The sequence below is a fragment of the Heloderma suspectum genome, chromosome 4, assembly GCF_057233095.1.
Source record: "Heloderma suspectum isolate Gila_16-S chromosome 4, 16-S_ref, whole genome shotgun sequence".
Lineage (NCBI taxonomy): Eukaryota > Metazoa > Chordata > Lepidosauria > Squamata > Helodermatidae > Heloderma > Heloderma suspectum.
The window spans coordinates 10,408,072-10,423,229 of NC_139461.1; the positions used below are offsets into that span (position 1 = coordinate 10,408,072).

The following is a 15,158-nucleotide window of genomic DNA, read 5'->3' on the forward strand; positions in this document are numbered from 1 at the left end:
ATGCACAATTTGTTCATTTGTTTATTAAGATACATTTATGCCCTGCCTTATCTCTGAAGAGTTCCAGGCATCTTACTGCAAGGGCAATGATTTAACAATTCAAAACATCCTTCCATTTACAACATAACATAAGCATACCTTACATTGTGATGGGCCATTTCTCCTTGTGGTTTAAAGGATGCATTTGGAAGGGCGGTATTGCCGTATTGGGCTTTAAGACCAATTCTCTACCCACTGTTTAAACTGCTGGGGGGGGGGGAGAAATGGGGCTCAGAGGCAGCACTTCAGAGGGCACACCTTAGAATCATAGATCATAGAATCACAGAATAGTAGGGTTGGAAGGGGCCTACAAAACCATCGAGTCCAACCCCCTGCTCAATGCAGGAATCCAAGTCAGAGCTTCCCTGACAGATGGCTGCCCAGCCTCGTCTTGAATGCCTCCAGTGTGGGAGAGCCCACCACCTCCCTAGGTCATTGGTTCCATTGTCGTATTGCTCTCACAGTCAGGAATTTTTTCCTGATGTTCAGCCGGAATCTGGCTTCCTGTCACTTGAGCCCATTATTCCGTGTCCTGCATTCTGGGATGATCGAGAAGAGATCCTGGCCTTCCTCTCTGTGACAGCCTTTCAAGTACTTGAAAGTAAATTCCCCCACCCCTACTCACACACATACACAACTTGATCTTTTCAATAATGAAGAGGCAACGTCTTGCCCTTTGAAGGATCGGGGGTGTAGTGAATTTGGCTCAGAGGCAGGCTCGCTTCCATTAAGCTGCTTGTGACCCTTCAGACCCACTATCAGCTCCAGCAACTGAGGGTCTCTCTTGCCAATGTTCACTTGGAGCATGAGGAGAATGCACAGTTGCAGCCTTTGGTCCCTGCTACTTTGGGGGCTTGGGAGAGGCAAGGCGTCTTCAGCAAGACAAGCAGGACTTGCCTTGAGGTCCTTCTCTCCAGTCTGTCCGCTTCCTTCATTTGGGAGGTCCAAAGTATCCAGACATCGGATACCCACCTTATAAACTGGGGACGTGTATTGTTAGGTTATCACTGTGGAAATGAACAAGTGGAAAACTCTGTAAGTTAGTTGGGCAACTCATACACTTTGAAATCCATGAAAATATGTGGGAATACCAAATATATTCATGACTTTTACTAGCTAAAGAGAGAAATGTTAAAAAGAAATAACGAGATGGCACAACACCCCTCCAACATTTGATGAAACAACTTTTACTTATCACCTTATTTGCTGAAAGTTTTTTTTTGGGGGGGTGGGGGGAGAATAGGTAGTTTCTATCATGCCCGGCAGACCAGTCTAGCATCTAGAAAGACTGGTGTTATATATCTATATATATCTATATATATATACACACACAAACACACACACACACACACACGCTCAATTATAAGATAAGAGGGCCTTTTCTGTGGTGGCCCCCACTCTGTGGAACTCCCTCCCTAGGGAACTCCGTCATGCCCCCTCTTTAATGAGCTTCCGTTGTGCATTAAAAACGTGGCTGTTCAGGCAGGCATTTGGGGTGGGTTAGGGTATTTAAAAAAAAAATTATGGTAGAATTTTATTGTTTTAAATTGTTTTATGGTGTGTTGTACATCGCCCAGAGTGGCTGGGTGACCAGCCAGATGGGCGATTAATAAATTTAATAAATAAATAAATAAAATAAATAAAATTATTGCAATAACAGGTCTCCCTGTTGCTTTATGTTCATTGACATACATGAGAAATGTTAATAGGAATTCTTGAGAATTACTGGGCTGTAATGTAACCACTGCATGTGTACTTTACATTAACTAAATCAAGGATGGACAACTGTTGTCCTTAGTTCCACGTGTGGCCCTTGGCCTAATTTCAAAAGGCCTCTGCAAATGGTCAGTTCAGACCGCTGGCAGGAGCAACCTGTCCCTGATTCCAGTGCCAGCTCCAGGTTTTTGCACGTCTTTTGACAAGAAACCACAATGGACCCCCTCCCTCAGTGAGCTGACCTTCTCACCATCTTCTCACCTTGCTCCTCACCCTCTTTCTCATTCTTGCTACCATTTGCCTGATTGGCAAGCAGAGAGCCAGGGAGCAAGCAGGCCGTGGCATCTCCTGCTCCTCCTTCTCACGACCACTGTTGTCTGGGTCAGAGCAAGAGGCAGCTGAACACGCAGCTTGCAATGGAGAAGAGGTGGAGTAACTCCAGGGTGACCTCATCAGTGGGCCCCTGATGGGGTGTGGGCCCTCATCAGCTGCCTGACTTTACCCCCCATTGATACTAGCCCTGCTCACGGGGCTCCAGGTCATCCTCCAAAGAGGAGTCCTCCAGACAGCTGTCTTTAAAGGGGTATTGGGTAAATTAAGGGAATCCAGGGGACTGGATTCCCTCCACTGCCGGGCTGCTGTGGCCACAAATGGCGGCCATCGTAGCGGCTGCCATTTGCGCAGCTGCCTTTTTCATGATAGGCTACATAAATACTTACGTAGCCTATCACAGTTGGCAGCCACGCAAATGGCGGCCGGCGTAGCGGCCGTCATTTGCAGCCGCAACAGCCCGGCAGCGGCTGGAATTCCGGCTGTGGCTGGCCCTGGCTGGCAGCTCCGTGGAGTTGCTGCAGAGTGGAGCCAGCCGGGGAGGATTCCGGGGGGGGGGACAGAGCACCTCCCCCCCGCCGCAGATGGCCCCAGCGGAACCAGGTAAGTGTTTCGTATACCCTTAGCTCCGACAGCACTGAAGGATTACTGTCCCCCATGAAGCAGTTTTCTCCATAAATTCGACAACAGCCCTGAAGATGATCTCATTTGGAATCTTTTGCCAGATGCCACTTTTTCTGGGATGAAGGAGAGCATCAAAGACCTTCTAGAGCAGGATTCATACTGGCAGGCAACAGGAGGGAGCCATGGGTGCCTCGATTCCACTTCTCATTTTTGCCTGCACAGATTACTCGCTATTAAGATAACAACCTCAGAGGCCCTCCAGGCAGCACAGCTCATCTGTTGAAAATAAATACAAGAACGAGGCTGGCTCTCACTGCTAAGCAGAAGTAATGCAGCTTAAACTGCGAAGGGAGCGCATCATCGCCAGAGTCAGCCAAGCAATTTCCTTGACTGTCCGACACCATCTGTTTAACATCACTTGGAGTTAGACCATGCCCGTCTTGTGCTTTTGACCTTCCTCTTTCCCCGAGGCTCCAAGATGGAGTCCAAAGGCTGTTGCCACTTGTAACCTCAACCCTTTCGAGGCTATCCATTCTGCAAGACAAGGCAGCGAGGCTAAAAATATACCAGTGGGATTTATTGTGCTTTCAAGTAGGATCAGCAACAAACTGTTGCAGTGTGGTGTGCGTCTATGCAGGTTTCAATCAACCCCTCCATTTCTTGTTGTCCCCTCCCCAAAAGACATTTTCATACCACTGGACATGCTCAGTCTTCATTCAGCTATTTTGGGTTTTTGTACTCTACGCATTTGGAGGTTCCCCCACGCATGCTGATACCTCCTTCTTGCGCATGAGTGATACTGTTTTGGTCCAGCACTTGGAAATGTCACCATTAATATATAGGGTCTTCCCTCTCCATAAAGGTAAAGGTGTCCCCAACCAGTCATGTCCGACTCTAGGGTGCGGTGCTCATCCCCGTTTCTAAGCCGAAGAGCCAGCGCTGTCCGAAGACGCTTCCGTGGTCATGTGGCCGGCATGACCGAACACCGAGGTGCACGGAACGCTGTTACCTTTCCTGCCGAGGCGGTACCTATTTATCTACTTGCAGTTTCTTGCTTTCGAACTGCTAGGTTGGCAGGAGCTGGGACTGAAGACGGGAGCTCACTCCGTCACGCAGCACTCGGGTCTCGAACTGTTGACCTGCCGACCTTCCAGTCTGCAGTTCAGTATCTTAACCACTAAGCCACCGCAGCCAATCCATAAACAGGTTCAAAAAAAAACCTTCCCTCTCCATACACAAGTTCAAAAAAAAAAAGGGAAGGAAGGAAACCCGCAACAAAGGCAAGGGCATTCCATGAGTTTCTGGCTCTCTGCAATGAAGGCTTCTCAGCAGTATGCTTAAACCCTCCATTGTCCACAGGAACTCTGGGAATTGTAGTTGTTATATTCCTCCTAGTAAATGGGTGTGGAGGAATGAAAAAAAAAAAAGATTCCCAGAGTCTGCAGTCTGAGGAACAGCTTAGAAATAACCCTTGGTTTAACTTTGGGAACTGGCGTAGTGTTGTTGTTTGTTTGTTTATTATATAGTTGTTGATGCGGCTTTATTTCTCTTGATCAATGAGCCAGGAGGATTTTTTTTTAAAAATGTACTTGTGAAAGTTCTGGATGAGAGAAACTGTCAGTCATTACTGAGCCATTATGAGCTGAAGCGCTATTTGGAAGGGTGTGTGTGGGTTCAGCTCACAATGGTTTGGGCATTTCCAGACTGGGGGAGTTCATTTCTGAACCCTACTTCTCCATCGCTACTCAGAAATGTTCCTTTAGAAGAGAGTCGGTATAGCGTAGTGACTAAGAAAATGAGCTATGAACCAAGAAGTTTGCCACTTCCAGTCAGCCTTCCCCTCTCTCCCCCATGTGCATCATAGGGCTTAATAATGCAGCCCTACAAGGTTGTTGTAAGGATTATGTATAGATAATATAAATGAATAAATAAATGCTTTCAACATTTTAAAATACTATATAAATCTTAATTATAAATTGTAAATGTGCTGCCGCTATAAGAATATCCACACATGAGAATTTTCATCCAAGCAGGATTTTTGCAAATTAGCTTTGACATTTAGCTTCTGGCAAAATTGGATGGCAAGTCTAGTTCAAGGGGAGTGGGGGAATCAAATGTCCCATTTATCTTATGTAGAGGAACTCTTTGGATCTCCAGTCACATATGGAAACTCAACTGATGTCCAAATTAGCCAAGAGCCAAAGCTTTTTCCAGTCTTTTCTTTGATGAGTTCCTCCAGGACTAGAAGATGGAGGGGGGTGGGGTTGAGGTGGAGCTGTCAAGGAGATAATGTCATGGCTCATTATGAAGCCAGATTGGCTTTGGAGAAGTTAAATGGCCAAAAGAAAATTGTAATCACCCTCCAATAAATGTATCACTCTACTCCGGAGAAGTATTTAAGGACAGGCAGGTTTGTCATAATGAGGAGAGTGTTTTGGCAATGAAAATAAGCCCCTGAATTCCAAAATGTTGCTTGCTATTTAATCACAAGGAAGTACACAGTGTATAATGGTCAAAGATCTGCTACAGTTGTATGGTTCCACCCAAGGTCCTATAAAGTGAGAAACAGCAAGGGACAGGCTGAGGTTGGCTGGGGATGTTCTCTGCCATTCTGGACCTTTTAGGGATAGAACTGTAGATATGGCAGGGATAGCCCATGGTTTGCATTCAGAAGAACCCAGGTTCAATTGCTATTGTCTCCAGGTTGGTTCTGGGAAAGAAGATAGCTATTCTGGTTTAATTTAAATCCCTGCTCAGCTGTAAACATCACTGGTTGGTCTTGGGCACGGGTTGTCAAGGGTAGGCATGGCTGGGCATCTCCCAAGGGCCCACACCTCAGCATGGGGCCTACTAACAAGAACCCCCTGGACCCGCTCTTCTTTTTTTACCATTGCAACCTGCTTGTTCATCCTTCTCCTGCTCTGGCCAGGACAGCAGTAGCGGTGAGAAGGAGGGGCAGCAGATGCTACTGCCTACTTGGTCACCGGCTCTCTGCCTGGCAAGTAAGCAGCTGGTAGCAATGATGAGGAGGAGGAAACAGCAGCCAGAAACAATACTGGGAAGAAGGTAGACTCACTGAGGGAGGGGGAGGCAAATGAGGGTTTCTTGCCCAAGGTCCCTCCAAAACCTGGACCCAGCACTACTTGGGCAACTGATGGCTTCTCAGTGTAATATACCTCTTAGGGTGGCTGCCAGGATAAAATGAAACAATCCTACCAGTTTAATCCAATGGTAATCCTACTTAAAGTAAACCCTTTGAAATACGTAAATGGGAGCTACATAGAGCTGTATCCAATTTCCCAGTTTGGAGGCATGGCAGGATACTAATACCATCAAACGATCAGTCTAGTGACTTTCCAGCTGCACAGACAGGAAGCCTCCAAGTTCCTCAGAAGCTTATCAGGGCTTCATCAATGAAAAGGCCAGGAATGGTGGATGTTGTAGAAGGCTTAGAGGACACACCAGTCATGGAGCTCAACAAGAACTCTGTTGTTTCTCTCAAACAAGAACACAATAGTAACAGGAAACACCTGTCTCCACCCAAAACTACGTCCAGTGCCACCTAGTGACTATACTGTATAATGAAACTGTCTATGCAGCAGACAAGGTTCCCTGAAGTCTCATAGCTCTGGCTGCTTTGTAATATTTGCTATGTGGGGGAGGCAAAAGAACATAAGAGCCCTGCTGGATCCATCTAGTCTAGCATTCTGTACACACAGTGGCCAACCAGCTGTCAACCAGGAACCCACAAGCAGGGCATGAGCACAACCGCACCCTCCCACCCATGTTCCCCAGCAACTGGTACACGTAGGCTCACTGCCTCTGGTCCTGGAGGCAGCACATAGCCATCAAGAGTAGTAGCCATTGATAGCCTTTGAGCGGCTTTGAGCGGACAGTTTGAAAACGATTAGTGGGAGAAGTTTGTTTACTGCCCAAACTAGGGCTGGATGCGCCTGATCTCATCTAATCTCAGAAGCTAAGCAGGGTCAGCCCTGGTTAGTACTTGGATGGGACACCGCCTGGGAATCAGGCTTCCTGCATTGAGCAGGGGGTTGGACTCGATGGTCTTGCAGGCCCCTTCCAAACCTACGATTCTATGATAGGTAGATTGCTCACCACTACCAATCCCCCCCCCCCGGCAATGTGGAGTGTGGGGTGTTGTCCAGGATATGTTCTCAGTTCAAGTAGGACAGAGGTGAGATGTAACAGGCCTGACCCAGCACAGAATAGGTATTTTTAATGTATTTATTTAAATGTCTAATCTGCCCTTGCTTTGAACTGTTGTCACATGACCTCGTTCTCATGTACGTGCGTAATGGCAAACACAAGCCTGAGGGTACTTTTACCAGAGGTACGGTGCGCACACAGTAGATTTTTGCACCACATGCTATCAAAATGGGGAATAGCTACTTCAAACCAGGGGAAATTAACTCAAGCTCATTCATTCATTCATTCATTCATTTTCATTTCTATACCGCCCAATAGCTGAAGCCATAGACTTGATTTTTGCAAATTTTGCAAAACAACAACCACCAGGAATGGAGAATAAATGGAGCAGAGCTGATTATAGTTACCTGGGTTCAGAATAAAGGGAACCTGAAAGATTTTACTTCCTGGTTGGTTACAAATAGGTAGGAAAATGCTATGAGCATAGACTATCCCCTGCTTTCTCAGCTTTAGGGCCAAGCCAATCCTATGGGATTGCTGCCCATTAGATGGAAGCCTTAGATGGGAGCTTGGAGGCTTCCAAAAATCCTATGCACTGCTGGGCTGTTGCTGGCAGAGCAGGAGGAGGATGGAGGTGATTTCACGTCCCGTTCCTCCTCAACTCCCCCTCCCCAAATGAGTTATTAAGGTTCTTGAAGCCACCACAACTTGGTTTAAATATAGAATTTGGATGGAGAGTCTTGACAATGGAGCTTCTCCTTAGAATCCCCAATAAGATTCAAAATGGTTGCAACTCAGACTGAGATATTTAATAGCCACTTCCAATCTTCTAGGCTCTGTGTCTGACAACCTCCCTTGGATTCAAAGACAGAAACTCATACAGAGATTGCAAACTGCCCATTAGGCCTTATAGGTCTAGCCATATTTCTACAGCACTCATGGACCCTGGAGTCAATGGCTGTATTACCGGGGGATAATGCTTTTTCTCTGGGTATGCAAGTAAATGGATATCTCTGGGCAAATGAAGCAACAAAGTGCTTCAGTCAGAAAATGGCGGGGGGTCTGGACTTGGAAATCTGAAATAGGCACCAATGTGGAGTGGAGAATTGTGCTAGGAAAGAGACACAAATAATGATATTAGAAGTGAATCAGACCAAGGTTATTCTTAGAGCCAAGACACTCAAGTGTGAGAGATGCCCAACAGTGGTGCAGTGGTGTAGTGGAGTCAGGGCTTGCAGGGATGTAGCCCTGGTGCTTTTTCATTAGCAGGGACTCTAATCTGCCATCCCCCCTCAGAATTCCCTATTCCCTCTGAGCTTAGCTGTGATCCTCACTGTAGCTGGGGGAGGGGGGATGAATTTTCCAAGTAACAATATATCGTTCCATGTTGGAATGCAAAGTCTTTGGGATGACTTGGTCTGAAATGGGCAATTAAGACCCATTCACTTCACCAAAGATGTGCTCCTGGTGGAGATGAAAGCTCCTAGAAATGGTTTGTTGATATGGATCAACACAGCTGCCTGGAATTTTTGGACTGCCCTTGGAAACTGTCACAATGAGCTCCTGCATTTCCAAATTTACCATTACACCACTCTGTGTGTGTGTGTGTGTGTGTGTGTGTGTGTGTGTAGTTCAATGCAGCTGGGTGTGTGGACATTTCTGTGGGAGGGGGAGGGGGAGATGTAATAAAGGAGCTTAGGGAAAGCTAATGGGTAATGCTGGGGCACTAAGGGAGTGTGCAGGGGGGCTGTTTAAATGAGAAGGGATCTGCCCATGAGGGCTGAGTTGAGAGGGTGAATCTTCCATAGAGTATCAGATTTTGTAAACCTAGGGGTGGACGAAAGGCACTTACCTTTCGTCGAAGCTTGTTCGCGGTGGGGGGGAGGCGCTTCGCGGCTCCCCCCGCGAAGTTCAGGTCAGGGGGGAGGCTTCCTGCCTCGCCCCGGCCGAAATTCAGGCCGGGGGGGAGGCTTCCCACCTCGCCCGGCCGAAATTCAGGCCGGGGAGGAGGCTTCCCGCCTCGCCCGGCCGCAAACTCCATTGTTTTGTTTTTTTTTAAAAAAAACGCCCCCGTGATAGGCTACGTGACGATTAACGTAGCCTATCACAGCTAGATCTGCAAAGTCAGCCGTGATAGGCTACGTTAATCGTCACGTAGCCTATCACGGGTGACTTAAAAAAAAAAAAAAAAAAGCGCGTACGGATAATGGCGGCCCCCATAGGGAGCCACCATTCCCGTTCCTTATTTGGTCGCTGTAGTCTACGTAAAGATTTACATAGACTACGGTGAAAATAAGGGCAACGCTAGCCGTGATAGGCTACGTTAATCGTCACGTAGCCTATCAAGGGGCGTTTTTTTTTTTCTTTTATTGGAATGGCGGCGGTGGCAGCCGGTCGAAAGACCGGCTGCCGCTCCCGCCCCGCTTGAACACCCGCCGAACCGCTGGCCGGACCCGCTGCCGGGAGGGACATTCGGTGAAGGTAAGTCCCGTCCCGGGGGGGGGGGTGCGGGGTGCGGGGTGTGTGTGGAGGATTTCTCCCCGAAACTTGTTCGGGGGGCCGAACACGTTGGCGCTCAGCCCCCCGAAGTTTCGGGGAGAAATTCTCTGCCATCCCTACGTAAACCTAAAATGTTTGTTTTGTGAGTGAGTGAGTGAGTGAGTGAAAAAGATTTTAATGCCCCTGCATTTTTTCTCAGATATCCAGTTGAAATACCACTGCCTTACTCTCAGCTGCGCTGTTCTTGGATCCCAGTTTAAGGCTGTATATCTTATAAGGCTGTAAAATCTTAGAAGGGGGCATGGCTGTGAGGGGGTGTGGCTGTGACTGTCACGAAGGGATCCTGCACTTCTGAATATGCCACTACAGTACTGATGCCCAAGCAAACAGACAGAAAGAACAACTTTCTGCCTGAAGTTCAGGGTAATTGTAGGGTTCAAACAAAGGGTGCAAGGGACGTGATGGCTCATAGGATGGACTCAGGATGGATCAAAACAAAGGAAACAATAGCTTGGCTCTTGGGAATCAAAAGAAAGTGCACGGAGGTTTCTTGCCCCTTCATTGATTGACATCTGGCTGGCTATACAGCAGTAGCAGTACTGTATAAGATAACTGTTGTAAGAGTGACTTCTCTAATAATAGGCACAGTGCCTAAGGAATGAGTGGACAATGTATTTGAATATAAACCACAATTGAGGCCTAGAGCTTCAACTTACAGTCAGTCATCTTACAACAACATACATCTAACAGCAACCAGAATTCTTCCTAGACTGCCACTGGGAGGCTGATACCCTCCTACAACTATTGACTCTTTATTCACTACAGCCCAATTCCATCCACTTTACCAGAATAATTAGCTACCTGTATTCAAAACATAAGGTATTTTAGGTCAACTATGTGCTGCCTGAAGTTACTGACCTGTCTAGGAAGTGGGGACGCTTCAGGATTGGGCCATATTTCCCACCAAGGCTCTGGACTGGCCAATTCATAATTATTTTCCTGGGTTCATAGCAATCAGGCCTGCATTCACATGTTTCTGTAGTCACAGGAAATGATTCCCTTTAATGACATAAATGAAGAATGGACACACTGTGGCTTCTGCCCCTCTATGGCCATCCAGAGCTCTATCAACGTTCCTGTCAGCTTTCCATGCTGCTGATTCCAGAACCAAAATGGATACTTGAGCCAAGGTTTCCATGCCAATGAACTGCGTAGCACACAATCAACACATCCAGATACCCAGCATGCCTGAGCGCCTCCTCCATCACACTTTGAACACATCGGATACAGGTGCCTGATTACCATCTTTCCCCTGAGCCGGCCTTCTTTGCATTGCTCAGTTATGACAAGGGACAATGGAGCTCACCAGCTATTTATCTTTGCAACATTGCAGCCCCCTTATAACAATAGTGATTGAAAAGGGCTTTAGGTAAGAAGAAAGGGGAAATACAATTGATTTTTCAGCACAACGTCAGCAGATAAATGCGGAGAAGAATGGTTTTTCAAAAGAGAGAGAGAGATCTTTTGTCAGAAAAGCAAGCTGCACCAAAAACAGCTTGGCATTAGAGATTTCCTAGGGACAAAAGCCTACATAAAAAAAGAGCCAGGATTGTAGTTCTTAGATTAATACGATGTCCAATGTAATCCCCCTTCAAAGGCCCAAATATGTTGTTGTTTTCCTTCCTTGTCGTGTTGACTGTATGGCTCCCTTTGCTTTATTGCAGCCTAAGCCACATAAAAATCAGTACTGGGGGAATAACAGCAGAGAACAGTACTGGGTGACATGTGCTTTAATTACATCATAGTTGGACTACTGCAATTCACAGGACATGGGGCTGCCTTTGAAACACATCTGGGAACTTCGGCTGGTCCAGGAGGCTGTGGTCAGGCTTTTGACTGGGGCTGGCTGTCAGGAACATGCGACTTCTGTTTTCACAACTTCACTGGCTTCCAGTCCATTTCTGGAACCAATTCAAAGTGCTACCTATGACCTCTAAGGCTCCAGATCAGGAGTGCTGAACCTCTTTCAGCCCAAGGGCCAAATTCAATTTTGGAGAAGCTCTCAGGGGTTGCATTAAATTGATGGGTGGAGCCAAGAATACCACAAACACCAAAAATACCAGCATATTTTAAGAGAGGCTGTGAAGGTTTGAGGCCTACAGAGGCAAGAACAAAGGTCAGGCCAAGAGGCCTGGAGATTTTGGGGGGGAGGGGGTATCCCTAAGAAGAGTAGTTTCATTTCCCCGGTGAAGTTTCATTTTCATTTCCCCAGTTAACTTTCATTTCTTCAGGTCTGAAGCAGTACTTTTGGTTTTGGCGGTGGAGCATATAAAAACAAATCCTTAAGGAGTTGCTCAGGATGTCCAGGCCAAAAGGGGAACCCTGACAGAGGCATTTCAACCTTTTAAAATGGGGAAAACATAGCAAAGGCCAGGAAATCACCAAACTGGGGGCTAGGGGAAGGGGTAGTGCCCATCTAAGGAATTCCAGAGTGTTGGATTGGGACCCCAAGCAGACCAGATTTGGTTTGTGGGAGTAAGGTTCAACACCTATGTGGCTTGAAACTGTGATATTAAAAAGACATCTTCCCTTATATGAGCTTGCCTGTTCATTAATATCTCCTTGAGAATCTCTCCTGTGTGTCCCACCAACATGTGACCTGAGTTTGGTTGGGATGCAGGAGAGGGCCTCCCAAAGTGGGTTGCAGTATTCACTTTTTACGGAGACCTGGTTTGTACCTACTGTGTTGGTCTTCCACTAGTAAGCAAAGATCTTTCTCTTTTGGCAGACATTAGGTCTGCTAAGCTGTTAATGTGTTTGTTGTTTGTTTGTTTGTTTGTTTTAAACACCCTAGCAAGTTATCTGTAAAATCTGTTCCTTGCCATTTTAGCTTTGAGTGTGTGTGCGTGCATGTGTGTGTGTGTTTTAAATTGCATGTTATTGTTTTATTATCTTGCTAACCATCATTGATATTGTTTAAATGGAAAGGTAGGGTACAAATATTTACAATATATAATAAGTAACTATGTCTGACTTGAGCAGCTGTCTCACCATCTAAGGTCGGATCGACATAAGCATCTGAATGAGATGGTAGAATTCTGAAGTGGTACAGTGGGCTGTACCACTTCAGACTGTAAGGGAGGGGGTACAATCCTATTCACTGTTTTGTATGGGAAGGAGTGGCCACTCTAAAACATGCCCCCCAAATCTTCCATGGTGTGCATGGGTTCCATGGGAGACGAGTAAATGTGGAAGCATTCCATCAAGTTAGAAAGTCTGAAAACCAACATACTTCATGATATAGCCTGGGGTGTGACATTCATCATTATGATGCTGTCAGGTATATGTCAGATATAACATCTGGACCATTTTTCAACCATCACCTCAGTCACCATCTCTGCTGACTGTACAAATTGTCCTTCAAACTACACATTACTTTAAAGACCTAGCTAGGAGCTGTATTTTTCTCCTTACTCCAAAGTAAGGAAGACCTGATCTGGATTGGGACTCTAGATAGGGGGGAGGGTGTTTAGGGGGCTTTAACCCTTTGCCCCCCACTGTGCTCACTATCCAAATTTGGCCACATGAGCTTGCAATTTGCACTGGAAAAAATTATATATTAAAATGAATGGATTCTTTTTTGGCAACCCAAATTGCAGCAGCAGGAAGCCTGATCGGGGTTAGGACGACAATGGGGGTGGCAAAGGGTTAAAGCCCCCTGTCCCCCCCCCACTATGATCCCAATCTGGATCAGATCCCCTGCATTTATGTTTGAGTAAGGAAAAAAGAGGTAGATGCTAGCTATGTTTTTAAAGTAACGTTTAGTTTGACCCGAAGTGTGAAAGTAAACCATGCTGAGAATTTTATAAGAATGAAATATATGTGGAAGATAGTGGTGCATTTAACTTTTAACCCCCAAACAATGACTGAACCTTATTGGTGTGTACTGGATGAGGTTGTGTTTATATCAATATGCACATTCCAACTGGCTGGTTCTTTCTTTCTTTCTTTCTTTCTTTCTTTCTTTCTTTCTTTGGCAAACGTCATGAATACTGATCGACTTTTCATTCACAGGGCACGTGATCACATCATCCAGTGGAAGAGAAGGCAAAGACGTTGCACATTCAGGCCATGCATCAATGTCAACTTTACTGAATATATTATATTAAAAAGTGTTGTCACCAATAAACACTGCAATTATATAAGAAGAAGGGGCAGGGGAAATCTAGTGGTTCCTACTGATTAGTAATTGTGTCTGAGTTTTCTTCATCTGAGGCCCAGACGTTTGACCTCTGAATATGGATTTTGCCTGGTGTTAATGACTTTTTAAATCCCATTCTGTCATAAAGCACAGAACTCTAAGGCCCTGATCCCATGTGGCGGGGGGGGGGAGTTGCGGGTGGTAGATGGAGATGTAGTATGCTGGCAGAGATGAAAATGCACAGATTCTGAATTCAGATTGTTCTGCGTCAAGAGAATGATGGGATGGTGTACTCTCAGCCATCCAGTGTAGGGATGCTCAGGGTTACATTTCAATCTGCAAGAAAAGCAGGTGCATGCACCATGCTCTAATGGGTTCACTTCCCCATCCACATTGTTTGAACAGGGCAACAAACAGGAAGAACCAAGGCAAGGCAGGTTTTTATTTTTACATAATTCGGTACAGGAGGATTACGGCCCAAATACCTGTGGCAGGCAGATCATAGTTCTTCCTACTAAAAGAGAAAGAAAACAGCTGTAGAAGAGTGAAATCAAAAGTAGAAATGGGTGTGCAGTGGCTGCTTAACCATTTCCCTTTCTGCTGTTTGATCAAAATTTTATTTATTTATTTATTTAGAGGACTAAAAGGGGAAGGCCTGTTGGAATAATAGAATCTTTAATTTCTGCTTAAAAGCCTTCAAAGAGGTCAGCAGGCGCATTTCAACCGGCAGGTCATCCCACAGCTGAGGGGCAGCAAAGGAAAAGGTCCTCTTGCACGTGGCTGCTAATCTCACATTAGGCAGTGGTGGGACAGAGAGCCCTCAGAAGACCTTAGGTGGTGGACTGGGATGTAGAGGAGAAGGTGCTCCCTAAGGTACCTTAGACTTTGACCATGTAAGGCCTGAAAGGTCAGAACCAACACTTTATATTTTGCTCGGAAACAAATTGGCAGCCAGTGTAAAGATTTTAAAACCGATGTAATATGGGATGTCCCAGAGACCAACCTGGCTGCCATATTTTGTACCAGTTGAAGTTTCCGAACTAAATTACTTACCCATTTACTTATGGGTGAAAATGAGATGCAAGGTCCTTGTATGCTTCCCTCACCCACGGTTGAAAAAGTTTAGCTTGGGGTTTTAAGCTGAAAAAATGACTGGAGGGGAAATGGTTAAGCAACTTGTCCCCACCCACTCTTCCTCCACTCAAGACTCATGGCCCATGTGCAAGCTCTTTGGGGTTAAAAAAGAAAAAAGGAAAAAAGGATGAACAAATCATGGAACTCCTTGTGAAGTGAAGTTTGACTCTTCACATCACTATCATAGAATAGTAGGGTTGGTGAGGGCCTACAACACCGTCGAGTCCAACCCCCTGCTCAATGCAGGAATCCAAGCCAAAGCATTGAGCAGGTGGCTGTCCAGCTTCAGTTCCACAAACTAATTTCATGTTAGCCCTATTCAGACCATGTATTGGTGAAGGTTGAACACAAGTAGAAAAGGGCTGCAAGGCCACCTCCATAGCCCCATGCTCATTGTTGCATGGTTCGTGCCAGCATCTTCGTGTTCCAGTGTAAATACTGCAGTGGA

The 15,158-nt window shown here is 46.0% G+C and overlaps 1 protein-coding gene across 8 annotated transcripts in view; it reads left to right on the top strand.

Moving 5' to 3' along the window:
• TSNARE1 (t-SNARE domain containing 1) overlaps positions 1–14,814 on the top strand; it is a 579,510-nt gene extending 564,696 nt beyond the window's left edge. For 7 of the 8 annotated variants that reach the window (XM_084848635.1, XM_084848636.1, XM_084848632.1 and 4 more), the window contains one exon: positions 13,450–13,596. The gene's annotated coding sequence lies outside the window, so the exon portion shown is untranslated. Of the gene's footprint in view, positions 1–13,449 lie in introns of all 8 variants that reach the window. The other variant, XM_084848631.1, reaches the window with a different exon arrangement.
• Positions 14,815–15,158: the final 344 nt, after the last annotated feature.